Raw genomic sequence first — 22897 nt, 5'->3', positions numbered from 1 at the left:
TTGTTTAATGTCCATGTATTTGTGTCTTTTCTGGTTTTCTTCCTATAGTTGATTTCTGGTTTCATACTGTTGTCGTCAGAAAAGATGTTTGGTGTTATTTCAATCTTCTTAAATTCATTGAGACTTGTTTTGTGGCCTAATATGTGATCTATCCTGGAGAATGTTCCATGTGCATTTGAAAAAAATATATATTCTGCAGTTTTAGGATGGAATCTTCTGTGTATATCTACTAATTCCATCTGGTCTAATGTGTCATTTAAGGTCAATGTTTCCTTATTGATCTTCTGTTTGGATGATCTATCCATTGGTGTAAGTATTAAAGGGTATTAAAATCCCCTACTATTATTAAGTTACTGTCTATTTCTCCTTTTATGTCTGTTAATTGCTTTATATATTTAGGTGCTCCTATGTTGGAAGCATTGATATTTACAAGTGTTAGATCCTCTTGTTGGATTGTTCCCTTTATAATTATGTAGTGCCCTTCTTTGTCTCTTGTTACAGTTTATTTTAAAGTCTATTTTGTCTGATGTAAGTATTGCTACCTCAGCTTTCTTTTCATTGCCAATTGCATGCAGTATCTTTTTCAATCCCTTCACTTTCAGTTTGTGAATGTTCTTAGGTCTGAAGTGTGTCTCTTGAATGCAGCATATATATGGGTCTTGTTTTATTTATCCAACCATCCACCCTATGCCTTTTGATTGGAGCATTTAGTCAATTCATATTTAAAGTAGGTATTGATAAATGTATACTTATTGGCAGTTTGTTACTTTTTTCTAGGTGTTTTAGTAGTTGTTCTCTGTTCCTTTCTTCTTCTCTTGCTCTCTTACCTTATGGTTTGATGGCTTTCTTTGTTATTATGTTTGGGTTCCTTTCTCTTAATTTTTTATGCATTTATTGTAAGTTTCTGGTTTGTGATTACCATGAGGTTCATATATATTGACCTATATATATGCAATCTATATTAAACTGATGGTCTCCTTAGGTTGACCTCTTTCTAAAAGCTCTACTCTTTTACTCCTCTCCTCCCACATTTTATGTTTTTGATATCATATTTAACCTCTTTGTGTGTGTGTGTGTGTGTGTGTGTGTGTGTATCTGTTACTGTCTTATCATGGATATAGGTAATTTTAGTACTTTTCTCTTTTGACTTTCATGTTATCTTCATAGGTGTTTGATCTGCTATCTTTACTGTATTTTTGCCTTTACCAGTGATTTTGTTGCCTTTTTTTGGGATAATTTTCTTATTCCTACTTGTGGTCTTTTCTTTCCCACTTAAATGAGTCTCTTTGGCATTTCTTGTAGAACTGGTTTCTTGATGATAAACTCCTTTAGTGTTTACTTGTCTGGGAAACTCTTTATCTCTCCTTCCATTCTGAATGATAACCTTGCTGGGTAGAGTGTCCTTGGCTGCAGGTTTTTTCCTTTCTGCACTTTAAATGTATTGTGCCACTCCCTTCTAGCCTGTAAGGTTCCTGCTGAGAAGTCAGCTGATAGCCTTATGAGGTTTCCTTTGTATGTGACTTGTTGCCTTTCTCTTGTGGCTTTTAAGATTCTCTCTTTATCTTTAATTTTTGACATTTTAATTATAATGTGTCCTCATGTGGGCCTCTTTAGGTTTATCTTTTTGGTACTCTCTGTGCTTCCTGTACCTGGATGTCTGTTTCCTTCCTTAGGTTAGGAAAGTTTTCAGCTATTATTTCTTCAAATAAATTCTCTGCCCCTTTGTCTCTCTCTTCTCCTTCTGGGACACCTATAATATGAATGTTAGTGCACTCGATATTGTCCCAGAGGTCCCTTTTACTGCCCTTGTTCTTTGTAATTCTTTTTTATTTTATCTGTTCAGCTGGGATGATTTCCTCTAGTCTTTTGTCCAGCTCATTGATCCATTCTTCTGTATCATCTACTCTGCTATTGGGTCCCTCTAGTGAATTTTTCATTTCCAGTACTGTAATTTTCATTTATGATTGGTTCTTTTTTACATTTTCCAGTCCTTTGCTGAGTTCTCACTGAGTTCATCCATTCTTCTCCCAAGATCAGTGAGCACCTTTATGGCTTTTTTTTTAACTCGTTGTCAGGTAGATTGTTTATTTCTGTTTCATTTAGTTGTTTATCTGGGGTTTTGTCTTTTTCCCATAGTTGAAACATATTCCTTTGCCTCCTTAGTTTATTTCTTTCTCTGTGCTTATATCTATGTATTAGATGGGTCAGGTATGTCTTCTCATCTCGGAGAGGTGGCCTTATATAAGAGATGTCTTATGAGCCCCAGCAGTGTACTTCCCTGTCATCACCAGATCCAAATGTTCCAGAAGTGTCCCCTGTGTGAGCTATGTGTGTCCTTCTGTTGTGGCAGGGTTTCTCTTGCTGCATGTGCCCAGGGAGGCTAGGCTGTCACACTGGCTGGCTCACTGTAGTGATCAGCTGCATGTGGCTGCTATGGAACCTTCAACCACTTTATCAAGCATGAGGAGACTCAGTACAGTTGGCTACAAGTTCTAATAGCACATTCTTATTGTAGTTTTTCTGTTAAGTGTGTAGACCCCCAGTGTGGGTGGTTGCTAGTCTCAGGGGCTTATAAATGCTGTAGGTCTCCAGCCTGCAAAGCTATTGTCAGCTCTCTTAGGATTGCAGCTGAGTGAGGCTGGCCCTAGGCACTGGAGCAGCAAACTTTTTCAGGCTTTGGAAGGTGGAGCTGACCCCCTATGTGGCTGTTTGAGAAGCACAAATTTTCTGCAGCTGACAAGTCCCACTGAGCACAGGGCCACACACATTGTCAACACACTCCTGCCCTGTGCATGTGGCCTGACCCCTTGAAGTGGACCCAGTCACCCTGATGCAGAGGCCTCACACTCTCCACTAATGTCCCACACACTCCATTGCTTCTCACACATGCCCTGGCCCATAGAGGTGGACCCACTTGCCTGGCTGCAGAGGATCTAGGCACCCAGCCTATTCAGGGTCCCTCATTGCCTGAGGGCTTGCTGTTGGGTGGGGCCAGTCCCTAGGGTGGGCTGCCTGGCCTGGCTAAGCTGGATTAAATTGGTGCTCTAGTAGGTGGGGCTGACCCTGGGCTAACAGGCTAGGGGAAAAACTCCAATGGTGTCCGCCAGCATCTGTGTCAGCATGCCTGTACTAGGTCACAATAATGGCTGCCACCAATGTCTCAGTCCCTGGAGAGGTGTCACCTCTCACCAAGATGCACCCAAAGCCTATCAGGTGAGTGTCTTTTCACCAAAGGATGGTGCACCTTTCTTTCTTGTGATTTTAAGTTGCTTTCTGAAATTGGTGAATTTGTGCATGGGCCCTTTAAGAGCTGGCTTTTTCTCCCTTACATCTGAGAGCATTTCTGGGGGTATTGCCCATTTTTATCAGTAGCCAGCAAAGCCAGATATTATGAGACTTGTCTCAGTTGTGCTGAGTCCAAAGGATGTTTATAGTGGTAATGCTCCCCTGCTCAGGCGCCCCACTTCTCCAGGGAAGGCTGCATACCTTAGGATTGCTCCCAATCAGCAATGAAGTGCCATGGCTTGTGAAGGTGGCTTTTTTCTCTTCAGAAAGGAATTTCTGCCTCTTCCACCTCAGTCAAGACTGTCCCTTGTTGTAGGGGTTCTTTTTATCCAGTTTTCAGTTTGCTCTCAGGGGTAACTGTTCCCAGAGTAGCTGTAAATTTGTTGTGTCCATGGGAGGAGATGAGTTCAGAGTCCACATATGCTGTCATCTTGACACCTTTCTCACTGGAACTCTTTTTCTTATTGAGGCAAAATTGACATGTATGTTACATTATATTAGTTTCAGGTATGCAACATAATGGTCCAATATTTGTATATATTGGCAAATGATCACAATAAGTCTAGTTAACATTCATCACCACACATGGTTACAAAAATATTTTTTCATGTGATGAGAACTTTTAAGATCTACTCTCTTAGCCACTTTCAAATATGCAATACAGTATTATTAACTATAGTCACCATGCATTATATCCCCATGGCATTTATTTTAATAAGGAACTCTTTATATGTTTTGAATAAACCTTTTGTTGGTCATAGATGTTGCAAATAGTCTCACTCTGACTGTCTTTTAACTTCCTTAGAGGTGTCATTTGATGAATAGTAATTCTTAATTGTAATGTAGCCCAATTTATGGATCATTTCTTTTATAATAAATGGTTTTTATGAATGAAACATTTTTCGGATATAAGATCATGAAAATGCTATCCTACATTATTTTCTAAAAGCTCTATTGTTTTTGACTTTAGCATATAAATCTATCTTCCTCTGATTAATGTGTTTGGCATGATGCAGGGGTCAAGTTAAATTTTTTTCCATAGGGATGACTGATTGTCCTAGTACCTTTTATTAAAGACTGTCTCTGCAAAGTCGCTAGTGTCATAAAACACAAGTACATATTTGTGTGAGTTTGTGTCTAGGCTCTGTTTATCCCATCGTTCTATTTGAAAGTCTCGAGCCTCTGTAGACTAGTCCTCCTATCCTTTTATTCTACTTTAACATTGTTATAGCTATACTTGGCTCTTTGCATTTCCATATAAATTTTAGAATCATCTTGTAAATTTCCTTTGTACTTTTCTTTGGATTGCATTAGATCAGTTTGGGGAATAAATGATATCATTATAGTATTAGTATTCTAATCTAAAGTTATGACTTATCTATTTATATGTCTTCTTTAATTTCTTTCAATACTGTTTTAAAGTTTCACGTGCAGAGTCTTGTACATATTTGATTGGATTTATTCATGGACGTTTAATATTTTAGATCTAAAAGTGTGTTTAAAATTTTTATTTTCTGACTTGAAATGTTCTATGTCATAGAAAAATAAAATAGACTTTTGAATGTCAACTGGGACATAGTAGCTTAGCAAAAAGTGAACTAGATGATAGGGAACAGATACTAGGCAATTGTAATTTAGCTTTCAGCAATCCTTCACAATGGAAAATCCTCCTGTCTTAATATTTCAATATTTATATTTTTATGTTTTTATAAAATGTCATAATAAGAAAGTATAGCTACCCTGTATTTAGTTTCCTGTTCTTATTACAACAAATTACTACAAACTTAGTGACTCCCAACAACACAAATTTATTATCTTATAGTTCTGGAGTCCAGAGTGTAAAATTGGTTGGTGGTTCTGTGTTCCTTATGGAGGGTCTAGGGAAGAATTTGTTTCCTTGCCTCTTTAATCTTCTACAGGCCACTTGGATTCCTTGGCTCATGACCTCACATCACTCTGACCTCTCCTTCTTTCATCACATCTCATTTTCTGACACTGACCCTACTGTATCTTGTAAAGACCTTGTGTAGGGTGACATCAGAATCATGGCAGAGTGAGTTGTTCCCTTTGTCTCTGCCCTCTAAATTACAACTAAATGGGTATTGTTTAATCAACAGAGGATCCCCTGCACAGCACAACAGGACACCTAAGATATCCATACAGCCTACATCTGAATGTGGTAGACTAGATCCCTGGGAAGATGTGGAACTGGGTGAGTTGACCCTATCCCTGGCAGCAGCAATCTAGGTTGTGGTTCCTCACACAGCAGCCTGTGTGCCTGTAATAAGAGGCAGGGACAGCCTGGTCTGTGAGTGAATGCTTTCGGAGTGGTGGCCAGGCCCATGGGAACACCCCCTGTGCCACAGTGGCCCCACCTGTGGAAACTCTCCCCACCAGGTGGTGGCAGCTCAGGGCTGTAGGGAAGCCCAGCTCACCAAGTGCAGCAGCTCAGCCAAGCTTCCTGGGAGTGCAGATCTGGCCCACAAGTGAATGAAAGTGCCACTCCCCTCGAGCCTAGTGCAGCAGCTCAGGGGGTCCCCAACTGAGTGCAGCAGTGCTGCATGTGTGAGAACAACCTGGTGGAGCAAAGAGGCTCCATCTGCATGTGCGTGCATATCTTTCCAAGAAGCTGTGGCCCGGCTGCACAATGCAGAGCAGCCCTACTATCATAACTTCCAGCAGATAGGATGGGATCAGAAAACACAGCTCCTGTTCCCCCTCATTGGTGGCAGGTGGAATTTGCATCTTGTTACTACCACAAATGTGCCAGCAAAGGATCAATTCATCAAAACCATGAAGAACTACAGTAAAACTTCAGAGAAGAAGGAAAATGACAAATCTCCAGAAACTGATAATGAAGTCACAGAAATTTACAATTTAAATGACAGAGAATTCAAAGTAGTTGTCATAAAGAAACTCAATGAGTTACAAGAAAACTCATAAGACAATTCAATGAGTTCAGGAATAAAATTAATGAGCAGAAGGAATACTTTATGAAAGAGATTGAAGCTCTAAAAAAGTCCCCAAGCAAACAAAGAGAAATTATGGAGATGAAAAACACAATTCATGAGATAAAAAAATAATCTAGAAACCACAAAACGGAGAGCTGATATTATGGAGGACAGATTTCATGATTTAGAGGATAGAAATATAGCAATGCTTCAGGTGGAAGAGGGAGAAGAACTAAGATTTTTAAAAAATGAAGAAATTTTTCAAGAAATATATGACTCACCTAGGAAAAGCAACATAAGGATTATAGGTATTCCAGAGAGAGAAAAGAAGGAGAAAGGAGCAGAGAGCTTGGTCAAAGAAATAATACCTGATAACTTCCCAAACCTAGGGAAGAAACTGGACTTACAAGTGAATGAAACCAATAGAACTCCTAATTACATCAGTGCACAAAGACTTTCTCCAAGGCATATAATATTAAAACTGGCAAAAGTAAATAACAGAGAAAAACTATTGAAGGCAGCAAGGCAGAAGAAAATAAGCTACAAAGAAGCTATTCTCTGACTTTCAGGGGATTTCTGAGCAGAAACCTTACAGGCTAGGAGAGAATGGAATGATGTATGCAAAATACTGAAAGACAAAAACTTTCAGCCAAGAATACTCTATCCAGTGAAACTATCCTTCAGCTATGATGGAGAAATAACATCTTTCCCAGATAACCAAAAGCTGAGGGAGTTCATTACCACTAGGTCTGCTTTACAAGAAACATTGAAAGGAGCCCTCCCATCTGAAACTAAAAAGCAAAGGTTTACAAAACCTTGAACAAGGAGATAGACAGATAGAATCAGAAAATTGCAGTTCTGTGCAGAAAATTCAGAAAATTATCAAACAATTATAACAAAAGATAAAGGGAAGCATGCATCAAAAATAACTATAAACATTTCAATTTAGTCACACGCTCAAAACATAAAAAAGAATAATTTATGACAACAATAACTCAGAGGGGGAAGAGTGATGGAACCTGCTTAGGCTAATAGTGGTAAGAGGCTATCAGAAAATGGACTATAACATCTATGAGAACTTTTATACAAACCACATGGTGAACAGTAAACAAAAAATCAAAGCAATGCCACAAATCATAAATAACAATAAAACTGAGAAACCACCAAACTGAAATGGTGATCAGAAATACAAGGGAAAAGAAATAATGACAATATAGAACAACTGGAAAACAAGAGATAAAATGGCAGTACTAAGCCTTCATATATCAGTAATCACTCTAAATGTAAATGGCTTGCGTTCACCTATCAAAAGACATAGAGAGGCTGGATGGATTAAAAAAGAATACCCAACAATATACTGCCTCCAGGAAGCACATCTCAGCTCTAAAGACAAACACAGGCTCAGAATGAAGGGATGGAAGAAGATACTGAAAGCAAATGGCAAGCAAAAGAAGGCAGGATTTGCCATACTTAGACAAAGCAGATTTCAAGATAAAAATGACAAAAGAGAGACAAAGAGGGGCAGTATATAATGATAAAAGAGACATTCCAAGAGGACATAATACTTATGAATATATATATGCACCAAACACAGGAGCATAATAGTGTATTAAGCAAGTATTAACAGACCTAAAGGGAGAAATTGACAGCAACACAATAATATTAGGGGACCTCAACAACCCGCTTACATCAATGGATAGATTTTCTAGACAGAAAGTCAACAAAGAAACAGTGGCCTTAAATGAAATATGAGATCAGATGGACTTAAGAGATATATATAGAGAACATTCCATCCAAAAACAATAGAATACACATTCTTCTCAAGTGCACATGGAAAATTCTCAAAGATAGACTATATGTAGGAAACAAGGCATGCCTCAATAAATTTAAGAAGATTGAAATAACAAGCCTCTCTTTTGACCACAATGCTATGAAACTAGAAATCAACTACAAGAAAAAGGCTGTGAAATTCACAAATATGTGGAGACTAAACAAAATGCTACTGAACAACCATTGGATCAATGAAGAAATCAAAGGAGAGATCAAAAAATATCTGGAGACAAATGAAAAACACAACATACCAGCTCTTATGGGGATGCAGCAAAAGCAGTTCTATGAGGGAAATTTATAGCAATGCAAGCCTACCTCAACAAAGAAGAAAAATCTCAAATAAGCAATCTTAAACTACACCTAATAGAACTAGAAAAAGAAGAACAAACAAAGCCCAAAGTCAGCAGAAGGAAGGAAATAATAAAAATTAGAGCAGAAATAAATGAAGTAGAGACCAAAACGACAGTGGAAAGGACAGATGAAACTAAGAGCTGGTTCTTTGAGAAGATAAACAAAATTGACAAACCCTTGGCCAGACTCACCATGAAAAAAAAGAGAAGGCTCAAATAAATAAAACTGGAGAAATTATAATGGATGCCACAGAAATACAAAGGATTATAAAAGAATACAATGAAAAACTATACGCCAACAAATTGGATAATCCAAAAGAAATGGATAAATTCTTAGAATCATACAACCTCCAAAACTGAATCAAGAAAAAATAGAGAATCTGAATAGACCAATCACAAGTAAGGAGATTAAAACAGTAATCAAAAACCTCCCAAAAAGAAAAGTCCAGGACCAGATGTCTTCCTTGGTGACTTCTACCAAACATTCAAAGATTTAATACCTATCCTTCTCAAAGTATTCCAAAAAAATTGAAGAAGGAGGGCATCCTAACTCCTTCTATGAGGCCAACATTATTCTGATACCAAGCCAGACAGGGAAAACATAAAAAAGGAAAATTATAGGCCAAAATAGCTGATAAGCATATATACAAAAATCCTCAACACAATATTGGCTAGTCACTGGGGCCAACCCCATGGCCGAGTGGTTAAGTTTGTGCACTTTACTTTGGAGGCCCAGCGTTTCACCAGTTCAGATCCTGGGCACAGACATGTTACTGCTCATCAGGCCATGCTGAGGTGGCATCCCACACAGCACAGCCAGAGGCACTCACAACTAGAATATACAACTATGTATTGGGGGGCTTTGGGAAGAAGAAGGAGGGAAAAATAAAGAAGTTTGGCAACAGCTTTCAGCTCAGGTGCCAATCTTTAAGAAAAAAATTGGCTAATCAAGTACAGCAATACATGAAAAGAATCATACATCATGACCAAGTGATATTTATACCAAGGACACAGGGATGGTTCAACATCCACAAATCAATCAATGTGATACACTATATTAACAAAATGAGGAATAAAAATTACATGATCATCCCAATAGACAAAGAAAAAGCATTTGACAAGATCCAACATCCATTTATGATAAAAACTTTCTATAAAATAGGTATAGTAGGAAAGTACATCAACGTAATAAGATGTAAAGCCATATATGACAAACCCACAGCTGCATCATACTTAATGGGGAAAAACTGAAAGCCATCCGTCTGAGTACAGGAGCCCACCCTCGCCACTCCTGTTCAACATAGTACTGGAGGTTTTGGCCAGAGCAATTAGTCAAGAAAAAGAAATAAAAGGTATCCAAATTGGAAAGAAAGAAATAAAACTCTTGCTGTTTGTGGACTACGTGATTCTATATATAGAAAGCTCTAAAGAATCCACCAGAAAACTATTAGAAATAATCAACCACTACAGCAAAGTTGCAAGATATAGAATCAACTTACAAAAATCAGTTGTGTTTCTGTACAATAACAATGAACTGGCAGAAAGAGAAGTCAAGAATACAATGCCATATACAGTCACAACAAAAAGAATAAAATACGTAGGAATAAACTTAACCAATGAGGTGAAAGACCTGTATACTGAAAACTATGAAATTATTGAAGGAAATCAAAGATGACATAAGGAAATGGAAAGATATTCCACGGTCATGGATTGGAAGAATAAACATAGTTAAAATGTCCATATTACCTTAAGCAATCTACAGATTCAATGCAATCCCAATCAGAATTCCAATGACATTCTTCACAGAAATAGAACAAAGAATTCTAAAATTTCTATGGAACAACAAAAGACCCCCAATAACTAAAGCAATCCTGAGAAAAAAGAACAAAACTGGAGATATCATAATCCCTGACTTGAAAATATGCTACAAATCTGTGGTAATCAAAACAGCAAGATCAGTGCAACAGAATTGAAAGCCCAGAAATAAAACCACACATCTATGGACAGTTAATCTCTGACATTATAATAATTCTCTGAGACCTATAATATTTTTGTGTCTAAATGTAAAAGAAAATGATTGATTTTACTCATAGAACCTCATTTACTTATAAACAATCACATTTGTCCTTTCATCTGAGCTTCAAAATACTGCTGCATTTTATGTTCTTCCAAATGGCAAAGGGGTAGAGCTCTTACATTTTTGGTTTGGGGTTAAACACCCAAGTGGTCAGTTGCAAGCCTGACATTTTATTGTGATCTCATATTTGAATTCTAAACTTGTTTACATTCTTCTACATTATATTAAGATTTAAAATACAATAATATTTTATAGGACTATTTATAAATTATGTTACCTAACTTATATGCTTTCCCTCAGATATTTGGATATAATTAAAGTTCTAGAAAGATAAGTTACATTTACACTATGGTTTTTTTGTATCAACTGACATAGCACCAAGCATCCTGTTTTTTGTTCTTTTTTTTTTTTTTCCTGAGGTTGAAAAGCACAAGTGGAAAAGAATGGATTTGAATTCAGAAGGCCTGGGTGCTGCTAATTACCAGCTGTGTAACCTTGGGCACATCACTTGCTATGGTCTGAATGTTTGTGTCCCCCCCCCCCCAAATTTATATGTTGAGATCCTAATGGCCAATATGATGATATAAGGTGGGGTCTTTAGCAGGTAATTAGGTCATGAGGGCAGAACCTAATGAATGTGATTAATGACCTTATAGAAGAGGCCCCAGAGAACTTGCTATCCTCCTTTCACCCATGTGAAAATACAACAAGATGTCTACAACCTGAAAGAGGTCCCTCACTCCATCATGATGGCACCCTGATCTCAGACTTATAGCCTCCAGAACTATGAGAAGTGAAGTTCTGTTGTTTATAAGCCCCCGAGTAGTGTTTCTTACAGCAGGAAGTGGTATGTTCTTATAGCAGCCCAAATGGACTAAGAGACTAGCTAACCTCATCTGTAAAATGTGGATAGTAGTAACACCTACTTCACAGAGTTGCTATGACAAGGAATGTGGAAAAGCTGCTTTGTAAACTGCAGTGGCTCTAGTTTTGGTTTATTCAACATTGTACTCGTGACTGAAGTCTGATTATTAAGGACTTTTCTAGGGTCAATAGTTAGAAAATCCAATACAAATTGGCTTAGGATAAAAAGGGAGTTTATTGGCTGACATGACTCAAAATTCCAGAGGTGCATCTGATTCAGGAGCAGTTTGATCAAGGGGCTGAAATGTTGTCATCAGGACCCACTGTCTATTTCTTTAGCCTGCTCTCCTGCATGGTGGTCTCATTCTCCTTTCATGTGGTGTCAGTATGGCTGTCAGCAGCTTTAGACCTACAGCCTTCTATGCTCAACACCAGTGAATGAGAACATAGTTCTTTCAGAGTTTCTGCATAAACCCTAGGATTTACTCTAAATTGGACCAGTTTGAGAGACATGCCCATCCCTGATGTGACCTGATTTGATCATGAGACTAGAGGGACTGAACCAACATGAATCACACAGTCCATCCCCAGAGCCTGGAGGGTACCCCTGAACCACAGAAGATTCGGGGTGTTATAACAAAAAGAAAGGGAGTGGTTTCTAGATGATAAAAAAAAGTTATCCATTCCAGGAGTATATAACATTTCTGGGAGGATGTCATTTTATCCTTAATTTACCCTACTCAGGAGAGAGATCTTTCACAGAAGAAACTTTGCCTTTTTGTTTTAAAATATTCTTCTCCATCCTTTTGTTTATCCAAAGCTCATAATTATAACATGCTGTATATTTTTCCTTTCTTTCTGGCAACGAATATTCCCCCATCTGTTTTTTATTGAGTGATGTATGGGGAAGCCACATTTTCCTAGCTAGGAAAGCTTGATGAGCTGTTCTCTACATCTTTGTGCATTCTGTTTAACACATTCTTATTTTTAGATTTTTGGGAAGATTTATACATATGATTGGTAGCCAGTATTAGCTCTTAAAACTCTTTCTTAGATATTTTAAAGTTTCATTTATTCTTGAGCACTTTTCCATGGAGACTGAGGGTATTGTTCTAAATATGTAAAATTTTAGCTGATGCAGATGTGCTCTTTAATATTTTATGGTTATAATGAGTGAGTTTATATTTTTTCTCTAGCTAATTCTATTTACATTTACTTATTTTTATACTAATGTTAAATGTAAACAAGTAAAACTTAAATAACATGTTTGGGTTTTTTTTGGAATAAGGCTGAAATTGATCATAGGTAACCTCCGAAATTTTGAGGTATCAGTTCTACCAGGTAAAAAGAAAAAAATGATTCACTTTTAAAGCTTATATGCTATTATATAGCATGTCATTATATTCTGTAGTTTCAAATGATAAAGCTGAGTAATTCAATTTTAGAAAGAAGCATTGGCATCTTCAAACTCTACCACAGTACATTGTTACTCCTGGTACATTTTACCGGACGATAGCAACATAAGTAGATCGTCAGTGGTAGTACTTTTCTTCTAGGACTTTTTCAAATCCTCATGGGGGTGCATTTTTGGTGTTTTGTTTTTGGCTCGATTTGTATTTTGACTTGATAATCTCATTCAGTAATTAATGCTCTTTTGGTTAAGCATTTGTGAATAAATGCATACATAGCTCAATTGACGAAAATAATTTTGATTTATTTAAAATGTAATTTTTTCTTTTTACTCCATTGAGTTGCATCCATGCAGTTTCTCTTCAAGATCAAGTTAATAAAGCAGGCCCTTGGGTTTAATTTGCTTGGCTAACCTATGCTTAGCACATGCAAATGAATAAGTGGCATCTGCCTAGGTAGCTTATTATGTGCACAGGAGATAACACATGAGATGAAAACTGTATTCAAGTCCTCTCCTGCCACTCTGTGAGGTAGGAGGGGTAGGAGAGAACATTTGAAAATTCTCTGGACTCTCCCTTATGTAAACACACTACAAGAATCAGGTGCTGTGAGGTGCTTCTATACTATTGGTTTAATATACTGTGTTTATAATCCTGGATCCACCAATTCCTATCATGTGGCCTTGTGGGATTACTTAATTCTTCTGTCCTCATTTTCCCCATTTCTAAAATGGAGATTATGATATTACAACTTCCTAGGGCTGTGGTTAGGATTAAGGAGTCATACCTGTATGGTACTGAGAAGAGATAGTAAGTACTCTGTAAATGTTGACCCTTATTATGGGATAGAGTATAGTATGGGAGGTAAGAGCCAGTGCTCTGAAGTCATCAAACTTGCTTGATCTTTTCCTGGTTCTGCCCTTGGACAAGATATTTAATCTTCTTGAGCCATAATTCTCTCGTTTGTAAAATTTGCATAATAATGGTACCAAAGTCATAGGTTGCTGTGAATTTAAATAAGGTAATATATACAAAGCACTTAGAATAATGACTAGAGTATGTAAGCACTCAACAAATATAATGCAGTATTATTATTAGCAGCATCTGTGTTGGGTTATAAACCCACAAGAACACAAAGAAGACATTTACTTAATTCAATTTGCATAGATTTTAGAAGAGAAACTCTGTGGATAAAAACTTCCAAATAATTAAGTTTTAAATTTGGATTAGCTGTGCTTTATTTTTTCTGCTGCATCACCCAGTATTCTGGTAAGTGGTGGAATTTTTTTAGCAAATGTAAGTAAACACATATGTATTAAATATGAAACGGTTAAATAGAAAAGCCCTGTGTTAGATAGACTAGGCTCAGCTCCAAGAGAAAATGGATCCTGAATCATATAAATATTTGTATCAAGAGGCAGGAAGTAACCAAAAAGAATGAGCTTCATGGAATAAAGGAATGGAGGATAGTCTCAGAGAAATCCCTTAGTATGAACAAGAATATATTAACCTAAGTAAGAGTCAATCCGTCTGCAGTGGCATAGCACAGAAGATGGTCACAAACATTCAAGCAGTTTGTATTGGAGAGCTCTAACTTCTTTCTGAGTTGTGCATATTGGTGCAAAAGTATCTGGAAAGAGAAAAAAGAAATACTAGCGTAAAAGAATAGAAATGCAGTTGATGAACTATGCACAGATGAGGCACTAGACCCATACTTTGTTAACTGAACTTTGAGCAATTGCAGGCAATACTTGTTTTTTTTCGTTATTGATGTATCAGCATTGGTATCAGGAACATGACCTGCCCAGTGGGAATTAACATGAGGAAAACAAACCTCCAAAAACACAAAAAGTTGATGCAGGCTGGAAAATGCTGGAATGATGAATGGAGAGCAAGATCAAGATCAGGACCAGAGCTGTAATATGAGCCAAATTATTCATTACCAAGGGCTTTATAATCTATAGCAGGTATTTACTGCATACTAGGTACTGTGCCAAATGCTTTAGACATATGATTTCATTTAATCTTCTCTTAACCTTTTAGACATTATTTTTGTCAGTCTCATTTTATAGTGATGTAATTTTTTCAATGTTGTTTCAAAGTTGGGAATGGTAGAGCTGGGGTGAAAATTCAGGCATTCTGAATCTAGAATTTCTGTTTTAACAGTTGCCTCATACTCCATATCAATCCATTATTAGAATGGAATTTAAAATTATTAAAAAACCACACCATAATTACAGCCTTGTTTAAGTTAATTGCTAATGAACTACTTAGATTTAACTTTATGATGCAGGTTAAGTTCTTATTGAATGAATCCCTTTGTGGTTATTATAAAAAAAGCACTGACTCCAAGTGAACAGGGAGAACCAGCAACTCTGCTAGCCTGAGGTTGTGTTCTCCTCCCTTTTTGGGTAAACAATGGACTGGTGGACTACATGGGGATTGAACAGGAATTTCCAGGAAGTGAAACAGTCATATGGTTTGATAATCTTTCCACATGTCCCAGGTTGACCAGAGGCTGTGTGCATGTGCAACAGAGACAGAAATGGGCCCAAGCCACCCATACATTCCTGGCTGATAGAATGTCACATGCATAGAGAAGACTCAAGAGAGCTTGGTGGAAAGTAAAAGCCGGGGAAGTCTTGAAAATGGCCTGGAATTTGAATGTGTTCTCCAATCTGCACACAGATCCATCAGAAGAGCAGAAAGTCTTAATGGCTTGAGGTCCTTAAGCACAACCTGTGAAAAATCTTTGCTTGAACATTAAGCTCTGTGAATACATCAGTGATTCCTGGGAAATCAGGCTTAAAAATTAAAAAAAGAGAAAAATTAGTAGAGACATCATGCCTGAGACATGCTTCATAACTGAGTTAGGCTAGTTACTAAACAATCAACAACGATGAAACCCTCAGAAAGTAAAATAACAATTTAGAGTTGTTACAGCATGTCATCTGCAATGTCCAATATTCAATAAGAAACTATAAGACATGTAAGAAAACAAGAAAGTATGACCCATACCTAGGAAAAGAAGTAGTCAAGTAAAACTCTCTGAATTTCCCCAGATTTTGCATTTCTCTTACAAAGACTTAAGGCAACTATGATGACAATATTCAAAGCCCTAAACAAAATCATGTTTATAGAACAAAAGTAAAGTATAATAAGAGTGATTCAACAAAATATGAGGAGATAGAAATTATAAAAAAGAACCAAGTGGAAATCCTAGAGTTGAAAATTACAGTAAGTGAATTGAAAATTTAACTAATGGGGTTCAATAGCAGATTTGACATGGCAGAAAAAAGAATCAGTAAACTTGAAGATAGATCAATAGAAGCTATCCATTCTGAGGAACAGAGAGAAAAATAATTGAAGAAAATGAACATAGCCTCAGAAAACTATGAGATAAGATAAAGGATACATATACTGGGAGTCCCAGAAAGAGAGGAGATAAAGAGGCAGAAATAACATTTGAAGAAATAATGGCTAAAAATTTCCCATATTTGATGAAAATTGTTAATCTACACAGCTAAGAAGGGCAACAAAAACCAAGAAAAATAACATAAAGAGTTCTAGAACTAGATGCATCATAGTCAAGCTGTTGAGAAACAAAAAGAAAACCTTGAAAGAAGCAAGGGAATAATGTCTCATCGTGTATAGTGTAACAATTAAAAAATAGTGGCTGCCTTGACATTATGAAATGGAATTCCGAAGGCAGTGAGATGCCATATTCAAAGTGCTGAAGGCAAAAACCTGTCAAAATAATTCTATCCATAGCAATGCTATTATTTAAAAATGAGGACACAATAAAGAAAATCAAAATAAACAAAGATGGAGAGAATTAGTTGTCAACAGATATACTTTACAAGAAATACTAAAGAAAGTCTTTTTTTTTTTTTTTGAGGAAGATCAGCCCTGAGCTAACATCTGCCGTAAATCCTCCTCTTTCTGCTGAGGAAGACTGGCTCTGAGCTAACATCCGTGCCCATCTTCCTTTCCTTTATATGTAGGATGCTTGCCAAAGCATGGCTTGATGAGTGGTGCCATGTCCCCACTCGGGATCCGGGCCAGTGGACCCTGGGCCACCGAAGCAGAATGTGTGAACTTAACTGCTGTGCCACTGGGCCGGCCCCTAAAGAAAGTCTTTTAGTCTGAAAGGAAGTGACGCCATCTAGTAGCTCAAATCCACTGAAGAAATGGAGAGTGACAGAAATGGCAAATGTGTGGATAAATAAAAAGGATTCTATTATTTATCTCATTTTTTAAAAAACTTCAAAAACAAAATTGTAGAAAGCAATAATTATAACACTGTGTTGTGATATTTATAACAGATATAAAGGTAATAGATATAAGAATACTAACACAAAGGAGGAGAGAAGAAAAGAAGATATATTGGAGCAAAATTTGTATATTTTACAGAATTAATTTAGTGTTATTCTGAAGTAGATTGTGCTAAGTTAGAATGAGTAGAGCAACCACTGAGAAAATAACTAAAAAATATAGTAAAAAATGACTAGAGCAATGAAAATGGTACACCTACACACACAGATCACAAAATTAGGCACTAAACAAAAAATATTGAATCAAAGAAGACATGAGACACATAGAAAGCAAAGAGAAAAATGCAGAATTATATCCTAATCTATCAATGTTATGTTAAATATGAATGGACCAAACACACCACTCAAAAGACAAAGATGGTCAGACTGTATAAAAATGCAAGACACAACTATAAGCTGTCAATAAGAGACACATCTTAGGTTCAATGACATGAACAGATTGAAAATAAAGGAATGGAAAAGTTATACCATGAAGACAGTAATCATAAGAGCGCTAGAGTCATTATACAGATATCATACTAAATAGACATTATAAGAAATATTACTAAAGATAAGGAGGGACATTTCATGATGATGAAAGGGACAATGTAATCAGGAAGATATAATAATTATAGATGTACATGTACCTAATCATAGATCCCTAAATACATGAAGCGAAATGTGACAGAATTGAAAAGAAAAACAAATATTTGAACAACAATAATTGGAGATTTGAATACTTTGCTTTCAATAATTAATAGAACAAGATAAAAAATCACCAAAGTTGAAGACTTAAACAACACTATCAAGCAGCTCAACCTAAATGATGTATATACCGATTATGGAATATACATTCTTTTTGAGGGCACGTGTAACATTCCTCTAGAATAGGCATATGATGGGCCACAAAACAAGTCTCAATTTTAAAAATATTGAAATCATAAGTGTGTTCTCTAACCACTGTGGAATTTCATTTGATCTCTACAAAAGAAAAAAAATCTGAGAAACTCCCACATATTTCACAGTTAAACAACACACTTCCATATAACCTATGGATGAAAAAGGAAATAACAATGGAAATTAAAAAGTATTTTGAACTGAATGGAGACAAAAATATAACACATCAAAATTTATAGAATGCAATTAAAACGGTACTTAGAGGGAAATTTAAAGTTTTAAATACCTATATCAGAAAAGAAGAAAGGTCTTAAATCAACTATCTAAGCTTCCACCTAAATCTTAAAGATATCCAAACTAAATATAGAAATATAGACTGTAGAATAATAATATGGAATATATGTAGAAATATAGAAATAGAAAATATAGAATATAGAAATATAGAAAAAGTAAAACAAACTAATCCAAAAGTAAACAAAAGGAATGAAATAATAAAGATAATTGTTGAAATTAGTGTAAGAAAACAGAACAATAGAGAAAATCAATGAAACCAAAAGTTGGTTCTTTGAAAAGACCAGCAAAATTGAGAAATCTCTTAGAATGACAAAGAAAATAAAGAAGACTCAAAATACCAAAATCAGAAATGAAAGATATTGCATCACTATTGACTCTACAGAAATTTAAAAGGATTGTAAGGTAATATTATTTAAAAAAACACTATAACAAGAAATGAAACACAGATTTCTAGAAAAACACAAACTACCAAAGTGGACTCAATAAGAGAGAAAATCTGCATAGGTCTACAAGAAGTATCTATACTGAATTGGTTATTAAAAATCTTCTCTCAAAGAAATGTCCAGGCCCAGATTGACTTCATTAGTCAATTCTATCAAATATTTAAATAAAGAATAATACCAAATACAAACTTTCTCAGAAAACAATGTAGGAAGGAACAATTCTCAAGTCATTCTCAGGTCAGTATTACTCTGATACCAGAGCCACACAAAGACACTGCAAGAAAAAAAACCTACAGACCAATATCTTTCATGGACATAAATACAGAAATCCTTAAGAAGGCAGTAACTAGCCAAATGCAGTAACATATAAACAAATTATACTCCTTGGTTTTATTCTAGGATTTATTCCATGAATAAAAGATTGGCTTAATATTTGAGTATCAGTTAAGGAAAAAAAACCCTACATGATCATCTCAATGGACACAGGAAAAGCACTTGATAAATCCAACATCCATTCATAATTAAAAAAATCAAAAATCTGGATATAGAAAGAAACTTTGTTATAGTAACTTATGAAAAATCTATCACCAGAGACAGTCTCCTGGGCACGGACCTGTGCAGTCACACAGAGTCCTGTGTTTAACAGGGCTCTGAAGTCATCTACTTGAAATTCTTAATAATTTTATTTTTGAGCCTGTGTTTTGTAAGTGAAGTCCAATGGGACAATGGAACATACATGTGAGCAGATCTTGTGCAGCCGTCGTGTCTGCTGTTTCTGGCTGCACTACTCACGTATAACTTGTGCAATGCCCCCGTGAAAATAGAATCCTTTTGTACTCAGGGTGAGTGTCAGGCAGTTCAGGGAGACCCAAAGCTAGCACAAGATAAAGTATTTTGTTACACCCGTGACTGAGTAAGCAGGGGTGCTGACAGCCCTGAAGCACCGTGCTATCCATTGAACCGGAACTTGCTAAAAAACAGAAAGGAACTCTGCTCATTTTTTAACAGGTTTTTTGTATTTGTTGTTGAGTTGTATGAGTTCTTTATATGTTTTGAATATTAACCCCTTATCAGATGTATGCTTTGCCAAATATCTTCTCTCAATCAGTAGGTTGTTTTTTCATTTTGTTGATGGTTTCCTTTGCTGTGCAGAAGCCGTTTCGTTTGATGTAGTTTCTTGTTTATTAAGAACACCCAGAAATCAAGAATAAGAAGACACACAATCCAATTAAGAAATGGGCAAAGACTTGAATAGGCATTTCACCAAAGAATACATATGAATGGTTGAGAAGCACATGAAAAGGTACTTAACATCCTTAATTGTTAGGGAAATGCAAATTAAGGCCACAATGAGGTACCACTACACACCTGGTGGATGGTGCCAAGTGTTGAGGAGTATGTGCAGAAAGTGGAATCCTCATAGATTGTTGATAGGAACGTGAAATGGCATAGCCTCTTTGGAAAAGTTTGGCAGTTTCTTAAATAGTTAAACAAACTTACCATGTGACTGAACAATTCCACTTCATCTCTGTACTTAAGAGAAGTGAAAACCCATATCCACACAAACACGTGTATGCAAATGTTCACAGCAGCAATAGTTATAGAAGAGAAAAAGTGGAAACAATCCAATGCCCATCAACTAGTGACTGGATAAACAAAATGTGCTTTATCCCTACAACAGAATGCTATTTATCAATTAAAAGGAATGCAAAACTGGTACATGCTGCAAATGGATAAACCTCAAAAACATTATGCTAAGAAGATGAAGGCAGGTGCAAAATATTGCATATTGTATGACTGTTTATATGAAATGTACAGAAAAAGAAAGTTTATAGTCATAGGAAGCAAATCAGTGGTTGCCTAGGGCTGAGGCGAGAGCACAGATTAACTGTAGATGGGCTTGAGAGAATTTTTTTGAGTGAAGAAAATGTTCTAGAACTGAATTGTGGTATTAGTTGTACAACTCAATAAATTTACTAAGTAAGTTTACTAAAAATTATTGAATTGTGTACTTACAATGGGTAAATTACAAGGTATGTAAATGTTTTTCTCATTAAAACTATAGAAAACATTGCTTCCAACACATAATGCCAGACACTGTTGAGTAACCCTAACTGATGGACCCTGGTGACATGTGTTTGGTCTTTTTATGATTCAACTAGGAAGATACAGAAAACTATTTTTTGAGAAACATTATTAATGAAAAGTAATCTCCTTCTTATTATTCTTAATTCTTCTTATTAATGAATCTTCTTGAGTAGCTAATATTTAGCCTAATTCTAATTTTTACCACATTGAATACCTTTTAGCGTCTACTTTGATACACAATGATATTTACAAATATGATGAATTTTATGCTATTGGAAAAATTGAGTCTCTGAGTATGTCTTTAGGCGTGGATACATATGGATAATGAGAGTAAATGAATGCTTGTTTATTTATTCACTCAGTAGATATTTATTGAGCACCACTATGTGCTAAGCTCTGGAGAGAAGGAGATATAGACCAGTAGAGCAAGAAGGCTTAGCAAGGTTCAGAAAATCTAGTCACAAACTGGAAACGTGTAGTTTGTTTTGAAGTGCATGTGTTTGAAACATCAGTGGCAAGATTTCATGTTTAAATCATGACTTTGTAATACTCTAAGTGGGTGTGTGCATTACGTTTTCTAATATTTAAGTGGACTGTTCATGCTAATATCATCATTTAAAGAGAAAAATTTAAAAACACATGTGTGCTTTCCCCAAAAATATCTTTAAAACCTTAATGTTCAATCACAAGTTTCAACAGGAAAAGGTTTTGAAGAAGTATTTATGAGGCATTAAAATAATGAAACCAGAAGTACTGCGGTATTTATGAATTATGGTGGAATGTAATGTTGATTACAACCCAGCAATTAATTTATATAATTTTGTGCCTTGGCAGTTCTGAAGATAGTACACTTTTGTCGACTTATTGTTCCCAGAAGAACTTATATGGGCAAGGCTGCCAAATGTCTATGTGATGTATTTAGTTGACAGTTTTCAAAATTCAAATATTAAGTGGTTAGAAAAAGATTAAAAATTAAGAAAAGCTATATATCAATTATACACTGGGCCTTGCCAAATAAATGATTGCTGTTTGGATATTTTCTTTTCAGTCATTTTCTTCTATGCGTAATTTCTTCTTTACATAATTGCAATCATGTTACATAAGTGCTAAACAGCTTCTGTCAATTAGTCATAATTGCTTTTCATGTCATTGTGTAGACTTCGTAAGCCATCCTGAAAATAGTTCGATAATCATTGAGTGCAGGTTCCATAGTTTACTATTTTCTATATCACTGATCATTTAGACAGTCTTCAAATTTCTACATATAATGTACATAAATCTTTGCCGGTATTAACAATATTGAATTGAGATACATTTATAAAGTTAGTGGATATTTTACCATTTTGATACATGTTGCCTAATCACTATCCAAAATACTATCCAAAGCGGATAGTATTTTCCACTTCCACTAATGTACAAAGTATAGTTTATTTTCTCTTTTGCAAGCTATTTGTTCCTGTGCTTTCACAGTTGAATTTTAGTGTCTTAGTATTTCTCTCATCAGTTTGTAGGTCATTTATGTGATTAAACTTGTAAATACTTGCCACAAATACATTTCCTAATCTGTTGTTTATCTTATAATTTTGGAAGTATTTTTTATTTTATTAGGGAAATGCTCACATTTCTATCTAATCGAATCTTCTGATCAGTTTTGTTTTTTCTAGGTAATTTTTTCCTGTCAACTTTGTGAAAACTCCTTAGGAGGGTTGATTACTTTTGTGCTGTCTTCTGATTTTTCAGTGTTTGATTTTGGAAAGTACTCTCTATTTTATGGTACATTATTGAGTTGAAGGGATAATTTTTTTTCCATTCAACTACTAATCAATTATTGAAAAGTCATTTGCTCCATAATTTTTTCTTCTCCATGAATTTCTAATGACACCTTGTCATTTGCAAAATATCTACATTTAAAATAATTTGTTTCTGAGCTACCTATGTCTTTTTATTAACACATATGTCTGTCTATTCTTACATCAGTATAAAAATATTTCTAGAGTCCATCTGGAAAAACAAATAGGAGGAAAAATCTTCTGGAAATTGTGTTTATTTGGCCTTCCACTCATTCTCAGTTCATGCCTAGAACACTGCCTTGCACA

This window comes from Equus quagga, chromosome 6 (genome assembly GCF_021613505.1).
Source record: "Equus quagga isolate Etosha38 chromosome 6, UCLA_HA_Equagga_1.0, whole genome shotgun sequence".
NCBI classification, from domain to species: domain Eukaryota; kingdom Metazoa; phylum Chordata; class Mammalia; order Perissodactyla; family Equidae; genus Equus; species Equus quagga.
The sequence above is the reverse complement of the archived record's forward strand: the minus strand, read 5'-3'. Positions refer to the sequence as shown.